At 45.9% G+C, this 18,242-nt stretch overlaps 1 protein-coding gene across 5 annotated transcripts in view; it reads left to right on the top strand.

Moving 5' to 3' along the window:
• Positions 1 to 2,130: 2,130 nt before the first annotated feature.
• The window catches only part of MICAL1 (microtubule associated monooxygenase, calponin and LIM domain containing 1), a 45,702-nt gene continuing 29,590 nt past the window's right edge, over positions 2,131 to 18,242 (top strand). Inside the window, exons 1-2 of one of the 5 annotated variants that reach the window (XM_083445646.1) lie at positions 2,131 to 2,231; positions 2,634 to 3,021. The gene's annotated coding sequence lies outside the window, so the exon portion shown is untranslated. Of the gene's footprint in view, positions 2,232 to 2,633; positions 3,022 to 3,331; positions 3,645 to 3,684; positions 4,066 to 4,497; positions 4,640 to 18,242 lie in introns of those variants that run through there. The other 4 variants (XM_083445645.1, XM_083445644.1, XM_083445647.1 and 1 more) reach the window with 4 other exon arrangements.

Genomic DNA, 18,242 nt, shown 5'->3' with positions numbered 1-18,242 from the left:
TAATTCGTTCCGGAGGTCCGTTCTTAACCTGAAACTGTTGTTAACCCGAAGCACCACTTTAGCTAATGGGGCCTCCTGCTGCTGCTGCGCCCCCAGAGCACGATTTCTGTTCTCATCCTGAAGCAAAGTTCTTAACCTGAAGCACTATTTCTGGGTTAGCGGAGTCTGTAACCTGAAGCATATGTAACCTGAAGTGTATGTAACCCGAGGTACCACTGTACAATCCTAATCGTAATTATTTGGGAGTGTGCCCCATTGAATTCAGTGGGACAATCTTCTGAGTAAGGATGTAGACGGCAAGAAGGAAAGGAGAAGAGGGCGCCTCTCTTCTGCCCGATAAGTGCCATTGCGCCAGTAAGGAAAAGACAATAAAATTGGATGGTGAAGAAAGTGCTCATCTTTTGTGAAGCACAGTGCCTCCCCCCACCCCCCTTTGAAAGTCGAAACAAAGATGGATTTATTATCTAGGAACATGGGATGGAGGGGGGGAGTTGAAAGAAGGATGCAAGGCAACCCTGTAAGAAGTCGTTTAATGTGACAGGTGCTGTTTACCTCAGGAAAGGATGCATGCAGAGGACAGGAAGAAAGCCTGGAGAGAGTCAACATGACCTTTCAGGAGCATTGACATGTGTCTCTCCTGCAAACGCAACACACCTTCTTTCAGCTGCAATCTGGGACTGTGGGTGGTGGAGGCTCAAAAGCATGACTGTGTTAGAGACGCTCTCTCTCTCTCTCTCTCTCTCTCACACACACACACACACACACAACAATGCTCACCAAGTTTTGTATACAGAGGGAACGATTATTACTCCACCCGGAACAGTCTCGTTCCCAAAGGTTGTGTGCCTCTTAGGAAACTCTTCCAACCAGCTCAGTACTGTGTACACTTATTGGCGGCAGCAGCTTTCCAAGGTTTTCAAACATGGAACATTCCCAGCCCCACCAGGAGAGAAGCTTGGACCTTCTGCATACTAAGCAGATGCTTTTACCAGAGCTACAGCCCTTGAAAAGCAAAGTTAACAGATTCAAAATCTTTTATGGGGCCAAACATGGCCAACTAGAAAAAGAGATGATCATAGAACTGGAAAGGGATCTCAAGGGTCATCTAGTTCAACTCAAAACAATGCAGGAATTGCAGCTAAACAATCACAGAAGACCTGTCTGGCCAGAGGGGATTTCAGGTGCTGCAATCTGAATTTGGCACACCTGGCAGCAGCAAGGGCTAAGGCAGTGGTTGTCAGACTTTTTTCTCTAGGCCACACTTTCGGAATGAAAATTTGCTCGTGCCGCACTGAATTTTTTATTGGAAAACAAAAAGAAACAACTCCTAGTTGAACATAGTAAAGGTATAGGGACCCCTGACCATTAGGTCCAGTCGTGGCTGACTCTGGGGTTGTGGCGCTCATCTCGCTTTATTGGCCAAGGGAGCCGGCTTACAGCTTCCAGGTCATGTGGCCAGCATGACTAAGCCACTTCTGGCGAACCAGAGCAGCGCACGGAAACGCCGTTTACCTTCCCGCCGGAGTGGTACCTATTTATCTACTTGCACTTTGATGTGCTTTCGCACTGCTAGGTTGGCAGGAGCAGGGACTGAGCAATGGGAGCTCACCCCGTCGCGGGGATTCGAACCGCTGACCTTCTGATCGGCAAGCCCTAGGCTCTGTGGTTTAACCCACAGCGCCACCCGCGTCCCTTCTAGTTGAACATAGAACACAACAATTTTATAATATGTTCACGGGACACCCAGAAATTATAAAACAATGCAGCTGCATAATCATACTGCTACTGAATATAGCTGCTGAATCATTCCTAAAATAAAAAATTGATTGCCCTTGAATCTTCCTGCCACACTTGCCGTCCTCTCCTGCCACACCAGTTTGGCGTGCCACATCCTCTGAGAGCCTCTGGGCTAAGGGGACTGTCCCCTGGTGCTGAGTGCTGTTAGTCCAATTGGCAGACTGGGAGCTTAAAAGATTGTTGCAGGTGCTGACACAATTCAACAAAACAGGAACTGAAATATACAACCTTCAAGCTGGTTGGTACCTCTTCCCTCCTTGCTGTACTTCCCCTCTGCCTCTGGTCGGGCACTAAATCAGCTAGACAGGAAACCACCATCTAAATGTAGCCTTAAGGCAGAGAACAAGCAGATAACCAAGAGGAATATGAAGATGTGAGAAGAGAGGGGCATTTGCAGCAAACGAAGTTGATGCTGAAAGCGGCAGATGACACAGGTGAACCTACAATTGTATTTTTAAAAAGTGTGTTAATTTCATGAGGTGCCTGTTCTTGTTGTAACGTTATGCACTGAATGTTCTTGTAGCATTTTGCACCACAGCAGGGCCAGCTGTACTGTGGCACCCCCATAGTTAGCCTGCTGCCGTCAATTGTGGTGGAGGCCATTGCCATCTTTGAAATAGTATTCAGCTGTCCTGTTGACTTATGTACCTGGAACAGTGAGGACACTACCATGTCCTTTGCCTCAGGCAGAAAATGACTTGAGCCAGCCCTGCACTACAGCAAACAGAGGTGCTTTATTTTCTTTTCAAAGCTACTTATGATCATATCTATCCTATTGTCTTTTGATTGTGGCAACACAACCAACACACTGTGTATGCATGTGTTTCATTGCGCAGTACTAGCACATGCGAACACCCAGGCCCTGCAATTCTCAAGCATCACCACAGATGAGCAAAAGGCGGTGTGTGGTGAAATCGAGGTGGGCTGTCACTTCATGCATGCCAGTGGATCAGGATAGCATTTCCTGTGCAGTCACCACACATGTATGAATCAGCTCTAAGGAAAGGGCAAGAAGTAACGCTTAAAGGAATTTCTCCCCTCCCTGCTCTCTGGTCGCAAGTGACGCTGAATTTCCTGTCCCAGACCACCGGTCCCGGATAAAGTCGGAGGGCACAGGATGAAACACCCTCGCTGAAGCTTAGCCGATCTGGGAACCCGACGGTGCCTGTCCTGGAGGCTTCCTGGAAGTCCTTTGCATGCTGGCTTGAGGACTGTGGAAGAAAGGTAGGATATAAAAAACGTTGCACCGGCAGAGCGTTTTGGGGGCAATTCGTTTCCGGGTGGGAGCAGCGCGTATGGGCAACACGTGAGGCCAAGAGGGCTTCACTTTTAACTCGACGGCTACACAGCAAAATAAAATGAAATGAAATAAAAATAGTTGGATCGTACATCCTAGGCCCCTCTGTGCTTTATGTCAGCATTTGTAAACGGATCCCACGCTAAGCATTCGCGCATTTATTTGTTTTTCCAAAAAAAACCCTGTGAAGTCGTATGGCTGTCGTATTACCCTCGCTTTGGGATTATTATCTTCCTTGCTGCTGCAGTCTTCTTTAGGTTGCACAAGGAGTTTTTAAAGTGCCCGGGCAAGAAGCTCCGCCTCCGGGCTATGTGGCTCCGGCAGCCTCGCAGCCCGAGCGCGCGATGCTGCCGTCCCCTCTCCTCCGCCCTGCGGAGCCGAGGGAGCAGTTGAGCCGCGTTTTCCGATCCAGAAAGGCAGCGAAGGGGGGGAGCAGTCTCTCCTGGGGAGGGGTGTCTCTTCCAGCAGCCTAAGCACAAGCCACTCCTAGCGGGGAGACGCCGAGGAGCTCCGGCGGCGGAAGAAGCGGAGCGCAACCGGGAAGGAGGAGGTAAAGTGGCGACGGAGCCGAGGGGCGCCCTCGATCGCCCGCCGGGCTGCGTGCTCGGCAGCCCCAGAGACCGGCGCTGTCGCTGCGCGCCTGGCTCAACCCACCGGGCAAGGCGGGCAGAAAGGAATTGCCGTGCGCCTCGGGTGCCAAGGTGGGTGTTCGTGGCAAGCAGCCGCGGCTCAGCTTTGGAACGCGAGAGCCAATGGCAAAGCCCGGGGTCCCTCTGAGCATGTACAGAGTGCGCGGCTGCCCTGTTCTCTTCTTCCTCCCTTCGCGGCCAGTCATAACTAGGCCCTCTTTGCGTAGGCGCTGAGCCGTGGGCGCTAAAGGTAGAGGATGCGGGAAACAGCTTTGAGAAGCGACCTTGCGCATGGGACAAGGAGCTCAAAGGAGAGGGAAGCCCCTGCGGTCGGAGCTTTAGGTAGGAGGGAGCCGCTTACAGCTTAAAACTTTGATCTGGGAGGGGGTCCCCGCCCCCCTTGCCTTCCAAGGCAGCAGAGACTAACCAGGAGATAATAGGGCGCGGGTGTCCCCCATTAAAAGTGTGGGGGAATCTTAGCCCCTGGGGGCTCGGGAAAGGTACCCATCACAATGGGGACGGGTAGGACTCCGGGCTGATAGTTGATGGGCGGGGCAAGGGTAGCCGTAGAAGCGCCCCCAAAAAGTGCGTGATCTGCGAGCTGCGCCCCAGCATTCTCTGCGACCTCGCAAGGGATCCTCTTGGATCCTGCGGTGTGGATGATTGAGGGCTTGGACCATCCCTGTTGGTTGGATTACGGGCTCGGCTTTCTAGACCACGTGCCTAGGGAACGGGAGGGGTTCTTTGAGCGCTCCAGCTGGCTTGAGTATGTTGTGTAAGATGACGTCTTTGTATCGCCTTACTTTTCACGACTGGTGGAAAGGGCTCGGTTCCTCCTCCTTTCAGTCCCGAAGTAATACGAAGAGTGCGAGTCTGCATTGGCGGTGGTGGAGAATGGGGACTTTGCGCATCTCCTGTTAGTAGCGAGGCTGTTAATTCACACTGTGGCTTTCAAACTGACTTAAGTCTTACATTTTTCTTTAATTCTACAAACTAGCACTTGCCTCCAGCAAATTAACCCTTGCCAACATCTTGCCTACACCTTTTGCTATTCGGGCAAATGGTATTAACTGCATCTCCACACCTGAAAGTTGTCAGCTGAATTTCTGCCTATCCTGCACCTGCAATCTTACTGACAACCCTGTGACCAAGTTCATTGATCCTCAATTTGGAGACAAGGAGTATAATTTTAAATTTTCCCAGCAATGAGAGAAGATGCAACTATTGGGCTTCTCGCCCTATTCCTTCATTGAGCCTTGTGACCATCCGAAACCAAGACCTCCCACCCCTCTTGCCCCATTGCAGGTGCTTTATGTTTAATAAAACTAGGGCACATCAAAATTTGTGCAGATAATGTGCATGTGCTATCTGCATCCTTTAGCACCTACGTGTGCTTGGCAGGCTTGATAACCACTGCAGCACCTTGACTAACAGAGTTTACACTTCCTGGTTCTCATGCTTACTTCCTCCTTGGCTTAGGCAATGTTAATTGCTGAAACGAAGTTAAACTTATCTTCTATCTACTAGGCGCTTTGCTGAAAACAGGAAATGTTGCTCTCCTAGGTGTTGGAAGGTGAAGGGGAGAAGGACCATAAAACTTCTTTCTGTGTTGTATACCTACTTGTAGCTGGTTAGGGATGCGTGACTATGAAAGGGAGATTGGTGTGTAAGGCCTCCTATAAGCCACCTCTACAGAATTAAGCAGAGAGAACTGCTTGTGTGTGTGCTGATAAAGTGCAATGCTGAAATATGAATGCAAATTGCAGATGCCGCTGGCTCCCAAGTAATAATCCATACTGGCCCCTTTCTTTTTTAGCAGCCAGGTGGCATGTCTTTTGCTGCAGCAGGTGTGCAGATGACAAAAAGGAATGGCTGTAGGGCTCTCTCTAGTTCTTACTCACACCACCTGTACCTCTAATTGTTTAACTGTCACGGCAGCCTAATTCTTTTGCAGGAAAAAAACAATTAAGTGCAACTGCTTGCTGACTCGAAAGGAAAAGAGTGTGTCTGTTGAGTCCTTGATGTTGTTCGTTACAATGCAGAGTGTAGCTCAGTTCCCTGGGGAGGCATGTTGTACAAGCCTGTCCCATGTTGCTGGCTTTTTCATTAAGGACAGAATGAGCATTAGAGTGGTCTTGGGGATCTTTCACAGCAGAAGTAAACAGCATGTGAAAAGTGTCTTCTTGGAGGAGGGCAAAAATCCAAAAGTTTGGTTCCAGATCTAGACTTCCAGGATTTCAGTCGTTGAGCTTACTCAATTAAGTTGTAGGTTGTTCTTTAGTTGAAACAGCAGCACTAGAAACTTTTGGTGGGTTCTGAACTCTAGATGTTGCCCTTTCTGTTCTTACACTGAAAGCTTGCTACATTTTTTGTAAGTATTTTTCTTTTGTGTTTATATTATAACTGAATGCACTTCATTTCCACACAATAAATAAAATAGGAAGGAAGGTGGTGTGTGTGTGTGTGTGTGCTCAAGGTGGTTTGTTTTAAACAACCCATAGTTAATGTTAACCTCAGTTTGTCAATTTGGACAAAATGGCAAACTAATGTTTTTGAATTACTCCTGACTGTGCAGGAGCAGGGGGGAAGCATGCAAACACACATCATGCTGTAGCTAGTTCAAGTTTGTGCATGTCACACTGAACTATGGTTTAGCACAGGCTTCCTCAACCTCGGCCCTCCAGATGTTTTGCGACTACATTCCCCATCAGTCCTGACCACTGGTCCTGCTAGCTCATGGGCGTTGTAGGCCAAAAACATCTGGAGGGCCGAGGTTGAGGAAGCCTGGTTTAGCATGATGGTTTGTGTGCATCAGTTCTGTTGTGACCAGACTGGCTCGCTAAATGAACTGGGAGGGAAACCCAGCAAAAGTTCAACATTTTTGTCAGTTATTATCTGGCAGGAAATATGAGGAAAGTTCAGAAAGTATGAGGGGTAGATGAGGAAAGTTCAGAATGTTCTATTTGTTTCCCTCCAGGCTCATGCCCTTTTAACTGTTGCAAGTCTCATGCAAAGCATGATTGCATAAGCAGTAAGCATCCTAAGCCTGCCCTACTGGATAATCTGTGACATACAGACCAACCTGCTCCTCCAGAAACTACTACCCTTCTTCTTGTGACTTCATTATTCTGAAAGACTTTATTCTTCAGCACTATACAAATCCAATGTGCAGGGCTTATCCAGGCTTTTTTTTTTAAGTGACAAGTAACTTGCAGTGAAGCCCTGCCATTTCCGCAACTGCTTTCCAATGTGTGTGCAAAAGCATCCTTTTGTTACCTATATATCCAATGTCTTCTGCAGCATCAACACATTCTCCCTGGCTATTCTCTCTCCACACTTATCAGCACATACTGTCCCATCGATAATGCTAAAAGGCTTTACATTTCACATTATGGCTAAATTAAGTTGGTGTGGTGCTTTCAGTGGTTGCATGGGAAATCCTTAAAGATCTTAAGTTTTGCTTTCATCCAGCATGTGCTTATTGCAGCTTTGCCCTCCAGATGTTTGGGGCTACTGCTCCCACCAGCCCCAGCTGGGATCGCTGCACTGGCTTAGGCTGATCAGAGTTGTAGTCCAAAACATCTGGAGCCTACCTTATTGCATCTGCATTAAGTTGTCATATTATGTCGGTTGACTTTCTTGGTGTGATCTAGACATTGGCATTCATATATCTGACTCCGTATCATTGATGGAATGGGGTGAACACCACTAGTGTTATTGAGTCATGTGTGTTCACTATGTTGGCATCTGTCTGCTGTCTTGAGGGACAATGGAGTGCTCTAGCAAAAAGCTAGAGAATCACAGCGCCTGCTGCGGCTGCAGAGACTGGGAACTTGTAACTGCTGCCTCTTGCCTTGTTTTTGTTGCGTTAGCAGTGCTGAAGTGACCTTTCTGAGGCCTATTATGGGGCACCAGTGCAGTACCAGGTGTGAAGAGATGGAGAATGCATGATTCTGTGGTCCTTGGAAATTACACAAATGCAGTGTCCCCCTCTCCTGGTATATTCTTTGATCTTGCTAGCTTGATACCCATTGCAGTCACTGGGGAAGAGTGCTGGGGATGTGAACACTTTTTTTGAAAACTTAAAATCAGGACATTGCTGCAGGGGCTTGCTGCAAGGTTGTGGGGACCATTTGCTTTATATTTCAATGTTTGCAACAATTCATAAAGTGGTATGGGCATGGGAGGAAGGGTTGTGTTGCTTTTCACTAATTATGACAAAAAATATCTAATGGGCACCAATTAATATATGTGGAGCCACACTACATTATACTTGGTGTATTCATGAATAGCATGATTCCAGTCTGGGAAAGAATGCAATTTTCCTAAGTATGATTGGCTGAACAGAACACTAGGGAAACATGGTATCTGGAATTGCAATCTAGTGCAGAATGTCCGAAGCAAATGGTAGACAGGTGCAGTTTACAGTGCAAAGTCTCCGGCACCATACTGTGCCACCTCTTCTGTTTTGCTTTCGTTGCCCAAGGATTAATAATTAATTATGCCTTTTAGCACTCTTTTAAATGTCTTCCTAGGTCAGACCAGAATACTTTGCATTCAGATTGCTCCTAGCACCTCAGGGTTTGTTCCAGTAAGGAAGTAACATTGTACAAAGGGTCTTCCAACCATTGTGAAATGGTTACTCCTCATGGTTGCAAGCCCCCCCCCCCAGCTTCCATGAAATATTGTTGGCATCAAAATACCAGCCTGTATTCCTCACCCTGCTTTTAACCTGGATTTACCCTTGGGGAGGGGATCCTATATGCTTTTTAAAAACACCCAAACAACCCAATAGCAGAAGAATATGTTTACTGTGTTATTCCCCCCTCCTGTCCCGAAGCACCCTAATTCTCCTTCACCTCACTGTCACATGGGTGTTTTGACTTCTCTTATGGCCAGATCTTGTGAAATTGTCAATTGAAAGCCTGCTGATTGCTATGATTCATGATGATGTCCTTGGTCTAGAGTCAGTGGTCAGTCTTCCATCATTCCCTCCTACTGCTCACCAGAGAAGTGTATTGTCTGTGATGGTTACAATCACCAACCAAGTAACGCACAAAGGCTATAGATAAGGACTGCAGAACCTTGACAGTTGTTTTTTTTTCCTAGCAGATGTTAACATTTCGGGATGGGGAGAAAGTGCAAAAAGGAAAATGCTTCCTTCATCTAGCTGCGCCTGCTTTCTTTAGAGTGAGGTCCTGATTTTTAATGTGCAAGATCTACACTGCTTCATAACGTGGGTAAACTAAGGATGAAATCTTTTGTAATACAGTCCCAGAACAAGTTTGTAATCTGTTAGATGGGGAATAAAGCTCAGGCAGGCTGGCAAACAAGTTTGGGTGGTGAATTTCCGAGCGATAACAGAGAGAAGGATTTGGATGTTTGTTTTTGCAAAACTGAAATCAAGCTCTGAATAGGTTTAGTGAAGAAATGGTAGCTAAACTGAAGCTCAGTCTAGGCAAGACAGAGGTCCTGTTAGTGGTTTCTTCTGCCCAGGAAAGTGGTGTTCACCCCACTCCAGAGTGGGTTGCATTCCCCCTTAAATCAGGGGTGAGGAACCTGTGGTCCTCCAGATGTTGATGAATGACAGCTCCTGTCCTTGTTGTCTGGGGCTGCTGAAAGTTGGAGTCCAACAATACTGCAAGGGCCATAGGTTCCCTATCCCCTGATCTAGACTATGGTTGCAGCAGCAATCCTGGAGTGAGCAATGGGTGCTAAACAGTTTTTTAAAGAGATATTTCTTTGCCCTCTGGATTATTCAACACTTTATGATACTTCATGAGCATCAAAAGGATTCCACTGTAAATATGCCTTGCCATCATTATATCCATTCCCCAGGAAAAAAAACCCTCTTGATATCTAGTCTATGGGCATGTGTGGGGTTACGTAGCTTCCCATAATTGAGTGCTTGCTTCAAAAGAAACTGATAGCTCAGAACTGGTATTGCCACAGACTCTGTCACCTTTTATCTTAAACTCTGCTCACCCAGTGCATTTGAAGCTGATTATGTCCCCCAAGGTGTTCTGGGAACTGTAGTTTGATATGGGTACTGGGTATGATAGCTGCGTGAGACGTAAATTTCCCAGAATTCTTTGGGGGAAGTAATGTGCTTTAAATGTATGGTGCATACATAGCCTCTTATCCCTCTCCCACAGTGTCCTACACTAATTGCACAAAAATAAAAGCAGGTTAGGGTTGGCTAAAGGAGAAACGACTTTCGAACTGGACTGAAGTTAGCTTTTTGTAAGGCCACCAAAGTGGAAGATAGCCCAGTCTGCATATTAGTGGCGTGCTGTGTTTTTTTTATATATATATATGTCTGTTGTAAATGTGAGTCACACAACTAGGTGTGTAATCATGCCAGTTGTGTAATCACGCTTGATATGCAGGTTCTCTGATGAAATGTGTAGTAGCTGAGAGGTGCACAGTCTGTTTATTTCTCTGCATAAGCTTCTTTCAATCCTGCACTGCATTGGGGAAGGGCTTTTGTTTGTGTGCAATGCTGTTGCGTGCTTTTGAAAAGAGAGGTTCCTTCTTTGGTTAAGGCAGTGGTTTGGGATTTGGAAGGTCATTGCTTCAATCCTCTCTTCCTGTCTGGGAGCAATTACTCAAGATCACTTAGCAGGATCACTTACTCCTTTAATCTTCTCGTTGAACTCACACCTACAGAGGCTCAGGAGTCCAGTGTCAGGGCTTGTTCCTCCCCTGTGCAGTGCATGCTTGTGGGTGAAGAGAGGGCTGTGAATATGCAGTCTGGGGTTGGCAGTTCTTTTCCGTCAGAGTGGTGAATGCAAAGCACAAGGATGTGGGTGTGGGGGGCATAGGCGTCACCGTGAAGTTTCAAAATATTTGGAAGGATCTCAGAGTAGGGGTGTGGCTTTCACAGGTATTTAGTATGCAGAAGTTCAAAACAAATGCATGTGTTTGGCAGCCCTGGAAATCAAGCCACACACAGGGTATCTGAGGCTTTAGACAGTCCTATTCGACAGTGGTTGCAGGATGGAGGCACGATGAAGGCAAATATCTGCAGTGCTCTTTCTGTCTCCCTGCTTATGTCTGCAGTATTGACAAACAGATCGTTTTCAGGTCAGATTGCTGCTCCTGCAGTCTATTGCTCCAGTGGAGTCTCTTCAGAATACAGTGGTACCTTGGGTTACAAACACCTCGGGTTACAAACACTTTGGGTTACAGACTTCACTAACCTGGAAGTAGTACCTCGGGTTAAGAACTTTACCTCAGGATGAGAATAGAAATCGTTCGGCGGCAGCAGGAGGCCCCATTAGCTAAAGTGGTACCTCAGGTTAAGAACGGTTTCAGGTTAAGAACAGACCTCCGGAACGAATTAAGTTCGTAACCAAAGGTACCACTGTATATTGAATAGAGACAGAATCTGATAGACACAAATGTCTATCCAGGCCTCTCTCTACATTGCTTGATGCAGTCAGTGCTGCAGAGCCTTTAAACAAGCTATGCTGAGCCTGCCTGTCTGAGGGCGCAAGCATTTCCTCATTGGTTAAGGACCCATCTGGTTGCTTAGGATATTACATAAATAATTCCAAGGTGCAATTGGTTAATGTTCTTGAGTGTCTCCCTTGATCTCTGCCTTTGTCTCTAAAACAGGTTTTTCTATATCAGTGCTATTGGCACAAGGGTGGGTGGGGGAATGGATTCTGAGATGTTCTTAGCACTGCCCAAGGCTTTTGCTTCAACACAATGTTGTATGTTGTGATGATTGTTTGATTCCTGTCACTCCACCTGAGTGGATCTCAAGGCGGGTTACACCACAAAACAACAATATAAAAAATGCAAAATACATAACAAAATAAGATAAAAAAACCCCCAATAATCTCCCCTCTCACGATACATTTGAAAGTATATCGGATGTTAATCAGCCAAAGGTCTGGTTGAAAAGGAACATTTTCACGTGACGCCTGAAGGTCTATAATGAAAGCGCCAGACCAAAAAGCCAATGCAATCCTGGGCTGCATCAATAGGAGTATAGTATCTAGATCAAGGGAAGTAATAGTGTCACTGTATTCTGCTCTGGTCAGACCTCACCTGGAGTACTGTGTCCAGTTCTGGGCACCACAGTTCAAGAAGGACACTGACAAACTGGAACGTGTCCAGAGGAGGACAACCAAAATGGTCAAAGGCCTGGAAACGATGCCTTATGAGGAACGGCTAAGGGAGCTGGGCATGTTTAGCCTGGAGAAGAGGAGGTTAAGGGGGGATATGATAGCCATGTTCAAATATATAAAAGGATGTCACATAGAGGAGGGAGAAAGGTTGTTTTCTGCTGCTCCAGAGAAGCGGACACGGAGCAATGGATCCAAACTACAAGAAAGAAGATTCCACCTAAACATTAGGAAGAACTTCCTGACAGTAAGAGCTGTTCGACAGTGGAATTTGCTGCCAAGGAGTGTGGTGGAGTCTCCTTCTTTGGAGGTCTTTAAGCAGAGGCTTGACAACCATATGTCAGGAGTGCTCTGATGGTGTTTCCTGCTTGGCAGGAGGTTGGACTCGATGGCCCTTGTGATCTCTTCCAACTCTATGATTCTATGGGTAGGCAAAATAAGGCCTGGGGGCCGGATCCAGCCCAGTCGCCTTCTAAATCTGGCCCGCGGACAGTCTGGGAATCAGCATGTTTTTACATGAATAGAATGTGTGCTTTTATTTAAAATGCATCACTGGCTTATTTGTGGGGCATAGGAATTCGTTCATCCCTCCCCCCCCAAAAAAAATATAGTCCGGCCCCTCACAAGGTCTGAGGGACAGTGGACTGGCCCCCTGCTGAAAAAGTTTGCTGACCCCTCCGCCAGACTAACCTCCCTGGGGAGAGCATTCCACAAACAGGGAGCCACTGCAGAAAAGGCCCGTTCTTGTGTTGCCACCCTCCGGACCTCTTGTGGAAGAGGCACATGAAGAAGGACCTCAGATGGTGATCTTGGGGTCTGGGGATGGGATGAAGCCAACAAAGTTAGCGCAAGAATTTCCACCTGTGCAATAGTACTTCCTCTTCCTCTTCTTTCCTCTCCTTATGCAACTCCTGTGCCCCTCTAAACAGATCTTTTTTTGCACTGGTGGGGTGGGTTGCACAGGGAGTGGAGTGGGGCAAGAAACCCTATTGCATAGGAGGAGGTCTTTGTGCTAACAGGATGACTCCATTAAATGCAACCAGATTTTGTGTGTATCTCAAATATTTCCCTGAGTTGAAACCTTGGGAAAGAGTTTTTGGGAAAGGGTCCTATATGCTGTTCAAACAACTGGCAAAGACAGTTACTGATTAAGCCTGGGCAGTGTATAGTTTGTCATGATTCAAAGTCTTGAGGAAAACAGCCTTTACTGAAATCTTCACAAAAGTTGATGCCGTAAAATATTTCTTTGTCTTTAAGGTAACTTCCATTGTGTGTTTTCACTAACAAGGTAGCTTGTTTCACAAATTTGTTTCAAAATTTTGGTGGGCGTTTTTTCCCACAGTCAGAGAAATTTATTGCATGGTGGTTGGGGTCTGGATCACCAAGTGTTCAAAATGTGAGACGTATGGTTTCAAATTGCAAGTGTCAGAAGATACTTAATCTTTAAGTTTCAAGGACTGAAAGGAGAGGGCATTGAAACAGCCCTCAAAGACTTCCTTAGATAGAGAGTCTCCTGGCTAATATCCTGTTTACTAATACTTGGCACTGTTGGTTCCTTCCATACCCACCCCCCTTGTTTAATTTACAAGTCAAATGTACCCAGACAGTTTCCTGCCTTACATGACCCTCACTGGGGAATGAGGAGGACTTAATCATACATGGGGAGGGATTATAGTCTTGGTTGCCATTGTCCTTTGTGTTCACTGTATAACAAACAGCTTCCAGTTCTGGTTGATGTCAGCATAGGCTTATTAATTCCAAATGTTTGAAATGTAACAGTTAGCATTTTAAAAAAATCTATATCTATCTATCTATATCTATCTATCTATCTATCATCTATCTATCTATCTATCTATCTATCTATCTATCTATCTATCTATATCATCTAGATCTAGATATAGATATATTGCTTCTAGGATTAGCCTGTACCCTCATGCATACTTTTCCAGCAGTGAACACCACTGGGTGTACTTCTGAGTAAATCTTGCAGCACAGAGCACTTTTCAATGTTATATATTCAAATCCTCCTCCCCAACCATAGCCAAAGCGTAACTCCTGCCAGAAGAAAATGATTGAAAGAGAGGAACCCATTGGGTTGCCAGACCCCAGTGTATTTCATGTCTGGAAGATAGAGAACAGAGGAAGTGGGAATGAAGGCAGGCAGGCAGGAATGATGTAATAATCCTCCCCCACCCCCTCATTTTGAGGGAATAACCATGTGACACACTGGAGATTTGTAAAAGTGGTTCCCATGACAAAGAGCATGCTTGACAAACTGTGCAAACATTTGCATGTAATCAGGAAGCGTCAGTGAAATGCACTTGCTTTGTATGTGTGCATGTCCAGGGTTGGTATTCGTTTGTCTCAAGGGACAATGGAGTGCGCCTCTAGGGGTGAGATCAAACCACTACATTAGCAGCGCTAAAGCCTGGGCAGTGTGTAGGTCCTGGGATGCCCAGAAGACAACACACACACACCCTGCCTTGCTGATACGGTCCAGAGGAAAGCAGAGCAATATGTTTGGCACCAGCTTGGCTGCAGGAATTGCCGGAAGGAAGTATACAAGGCGCCATCCAAACGCCTTAGGAACTCCACTCCAGATCTGTGTAGGGTTTACTCCTTAGTCTTTGTCTTCTTCCAAAGATATCCCGCAAGGCAGCAGAGGTTTAAGATCAGAGTCTTCCTTCTCCTAGTTGAGCTACCTTCCCTGGTTGACGAGTCCCACATGCACCCTACATCACATGCAGAAACCGCCTTCTTGACTGTTGGACCCACTATTGGTCTCATCCACTCAATCCACTGAAGCCTTTCTTCAAATGCAGGGGAAATTCCTGACTCACAGAGGGTTTGAGACTCATCAGCTACCCTCACCTGGTTTAGCTGGCCAGTTGAAGCCGTTTCCTGGGGTGTGGCCACTGTTGCATGCTGGCAGCTTCTAGGAGTCACAGATCAGAGCTGAGTGTAGGGTAAGGCCCAAAGGTGGACAAGCTACGCTAGAGAGAGCATTATGTGCCCCCCCCACCTCATGGCATACTACCCCCAACACCCCATGCACCCCAGGTTAATGTGTGGTAAAGGGTAACTCTTGCATGTCCTCTCTGGGGAGAGACCTGTGCATGTCATGTGGGGGGATTTTTTTGCACTAAATCAAATTATTTCCTTCATATATTTATCTAAGAAATCCAGAAAGAGGACATGTGCCTGGTGTTTTCTTTGCCATATCATGAGAAATCACACTGGGTTTGTTCTGGGTGAGTGCTATGATGCCACCAACCAACCTCCCCGTTTTTTGGTTCATGTGGGGCAACTCTGGAGATCTGTGAAAAAAGCAAAGGGAGCCATGTTGGTTCACAAGAAATATTCCAAAATCCACAGCATTCTCTGTTACAAACTCTGCAGTGGACATAGCTTTCAAGTCCAGAGTCTTTGTACAGCTCAGCTGTTAACACTGAGCATAAAGATTGTAATTGTAAGACTTTATTTGCGTAGCCGACAGATGTTTGTACATAAAGATGTTTGTACAAGATGAAACATATATTAGAAAAAACGTATCTTAGAGTTGGAAGGACTCACAAAGACTCACTGCCACACCTCCACTGATAGGTAACTGTCCAGCCCCTGCTTAAAAACCTTTAACTAATGATAATTCACCACCTTCTATGACATGAGAGCTGCAATGTTTAATGTTTAACTAAATGCAGCCATGGAATTTGTGAGTGCTAATTTGATTAGGGAAGAAGCACAGAGGTGAATATTTTAAACTTATTATCCCTTCACTGTTTGCCTGTTCTAAATTGCTCTCACACAGACGCGTGTATATGTGCATGCACACACATACACACAGAGTTGCTCTTTGTTCCATTCAGAGAAAAATACTGGCATGAAACAAGTTCCTGTATCACACACACACATACAGCAAATAGGCATCTTTGGGAGGGCAAGTTCAATCAGGAAAACATGGGGCAGATGGATTATACACCTGCACCAAAACAACACTTCCTTGATCAAATTGGCTGCCCACTGACTTCACAGCTGCATTAAGGAAAATAAATAAATAAATGCCCTGGTGCTGTGATAGGAATTTTGAGGTCTTAGATATATGGTAATGTTCATAAGTGTACCAGCCAAGCACGTACATAGATCAGCACAGGAAGACCAGCCTGGAACCATTTTGATTCCTAAACTGAGCAAATGTTTTCTCTACAAGGTCAAAGTGGGAAACTTCCCCATTGTGTCTTTCCTCACAAATCCTGTCTTAAGGGCACATTTAAGATGTGAATAGGGTGTGAGCCTGTGACCTGGACCAGGAACTAAGTATTTATCATTACAAAAGATTGGCTAGGCTCCCCAGTCAATTCAATCAAGTAACCTGCCAGACAGGAGAAAAACAATGACAGGAGAAAAGCAACATTCAAATTTCTGTTTTAAACCACCTTTTTTGTAATGTAGGTGTGATGTTCCTGGGGGATGGTCTTAGGTTACACCCCTTCTGTGATGTATGTATGATGTTTCTGGGGGTGTCTTGATCTTGTTGTTGTTTAGTCGTGTCCGACTCTTCGTGACCCCATGGACCAGAGCACGCCAGGCACCCCTGTCCTCTACTGCCTCCCGCAGTTTGGTCAAATTCATGCTGGTAGCTTCGAAGACACTATCCAACCATCTCATCCTCTGTCGTCCCCTTCTCCTTGTGCCCTCCATCTTTCCCAACATCAGGGTCTTTTCCAGGGAGTCTTCTCTTCTCATAAGGTGGCCAAAGTATTGGAGCCTCAGCTTCACAATCTGTCCTTCCAGTGAGCACTCAGGGCTGATTTCCTTAAGAATGGAGAGGTTTGATCTTCTTGCAGTCCATGGGACTCTCAAGAGTCTCATCCAGCACCATAATTCAAAAGCATCAATTCTTCGGCGATCAGCCTTCTTTATGGTCCAGCTCTCACTTCCATACATCACTACTGGGAAAACCATAGCTTTTACTATACGGACCTTTGTTGGCAAGGTGATGTCTCTACTTTTTAAGATGTTGTCTAGGTTTGTCATTGCTTTCCTCCCAAGAAGCAGGCGTCTCTTAATTTCGTGGCTGCTGTCACCATCTGCAGTGATCATGGAGCCCAAGAAAGTAAAATCTCTCACTGCCTCCATTTCTTCCCCTTCTATTTGCCAGGAGGTGATGGGACCAGTGGCCATGATCTTCGTTTTTTTGATGTTGAGCTTCAGACCATATTTTGCGCTCTCCTCTTTCACCCTCAATAAAAGGTTCTTTAATTCCTCCTCACTTTCTGCCATCAAGGTTGTGTCATCTGCATATCTGAGGTTGTTGATATTTCTTCCAGCAATCTTAATTCCGGCTAGGGATTCATCCAGCCCAGCCTTTCGCATGATGAATTCTGCATATAAGTTAAATAAGCAGGGAGACAATATACAGCCTTTCCCAATTTTGAACCAATCAATTGTTCCATATCCAGTTCTAACTGTAGCTTCTTGTCCCACATAGAGATTTCTCAAGAGACAGATGAGGTGATCAGGCACTCCCATTTCTTTAAGAACTTGCCATAGTTTGCTGTGGTCAACACAGTCAAAGGCTTTTGCATAGTCAATGAAGCAGAAGTAGATGTCTTTCTGGAACTCTAGCTTTCTCCATAATCCAGCGCATGTTTGCAATTTGGTCTCTGGTTCCTCTGCCTCTTCTAAATCCAGCTTGCACTTCTGGGAGTTCTCAGTCCGCATACTGCTTGAGCCTTCCTTGTAGAATTTTAAGCATAACCTTGCTAGCATGTGAAATGAGTGCAATTGTGCGGTAGTTGGAGCATTCTTTGGCACTGCCCTTCTTTGGGATTGGGATGTAGACTGATCTTCTCCAATCCTCTAACCACTGTTGAGTTTTCCAAACTTGCTGCCATGTTGAGTGTAGCACCTTAACAGCATCATCTTTTAAAATTTTAAGTAGTTCAGCTGGAATACCGTCACTTCCACTGGCCTTGTTATTTGCAGTGCTTTCTAAGGCCCATTTGACTTCACTCTCCAGGATGTCTGGCTCAAGGTCAGCAACCACACTACCTGGGGTGTACGAGACATCCATATCTTGGTCTTGATCTACAGGGTGGCAATTTCAAAAGTCTTTATAAGGCCTTGCGCACCATTGTTCTGGGTTCCTTCTCCCTCCCTTGTGTGGTGAGTGAGGACTCTGTTGCAACAGATCAATAAAGAGCAGGCTTACTAGCTGCTTTGCTTCTCAATATTCTCTGGTTGGCCTCTGTTATTTTCTCCTACCAATAGGGAACCTATGTAAAGACTCTATATGGGCTCTTGGATACCCCATAAGGGAAAAGGGCAATTTTTGTTTACAACAGTGCTAAGAAGTCAGCATTCTAGGCAAGGAAAGCTGACTGA

Source organism: Podarcis tiliguerta, assembly GCF_965153285.1.
Source record: "Podarcis tiliguerta genome assembly, chromosome: 6".
Classification (NCBI taxonomy): domain Eukaryota; kingdom Metazoa; phylum Chordata; class Lepidosauria; order Squamata; family Lacertidae; genus Podarcis; species Podarcis tiliguerta.
The sequence above is the reverse complement of the archived record's forward strand: the minus strand, read 5'-3'. Positions and strand labels throughout refer to the sequence as shown.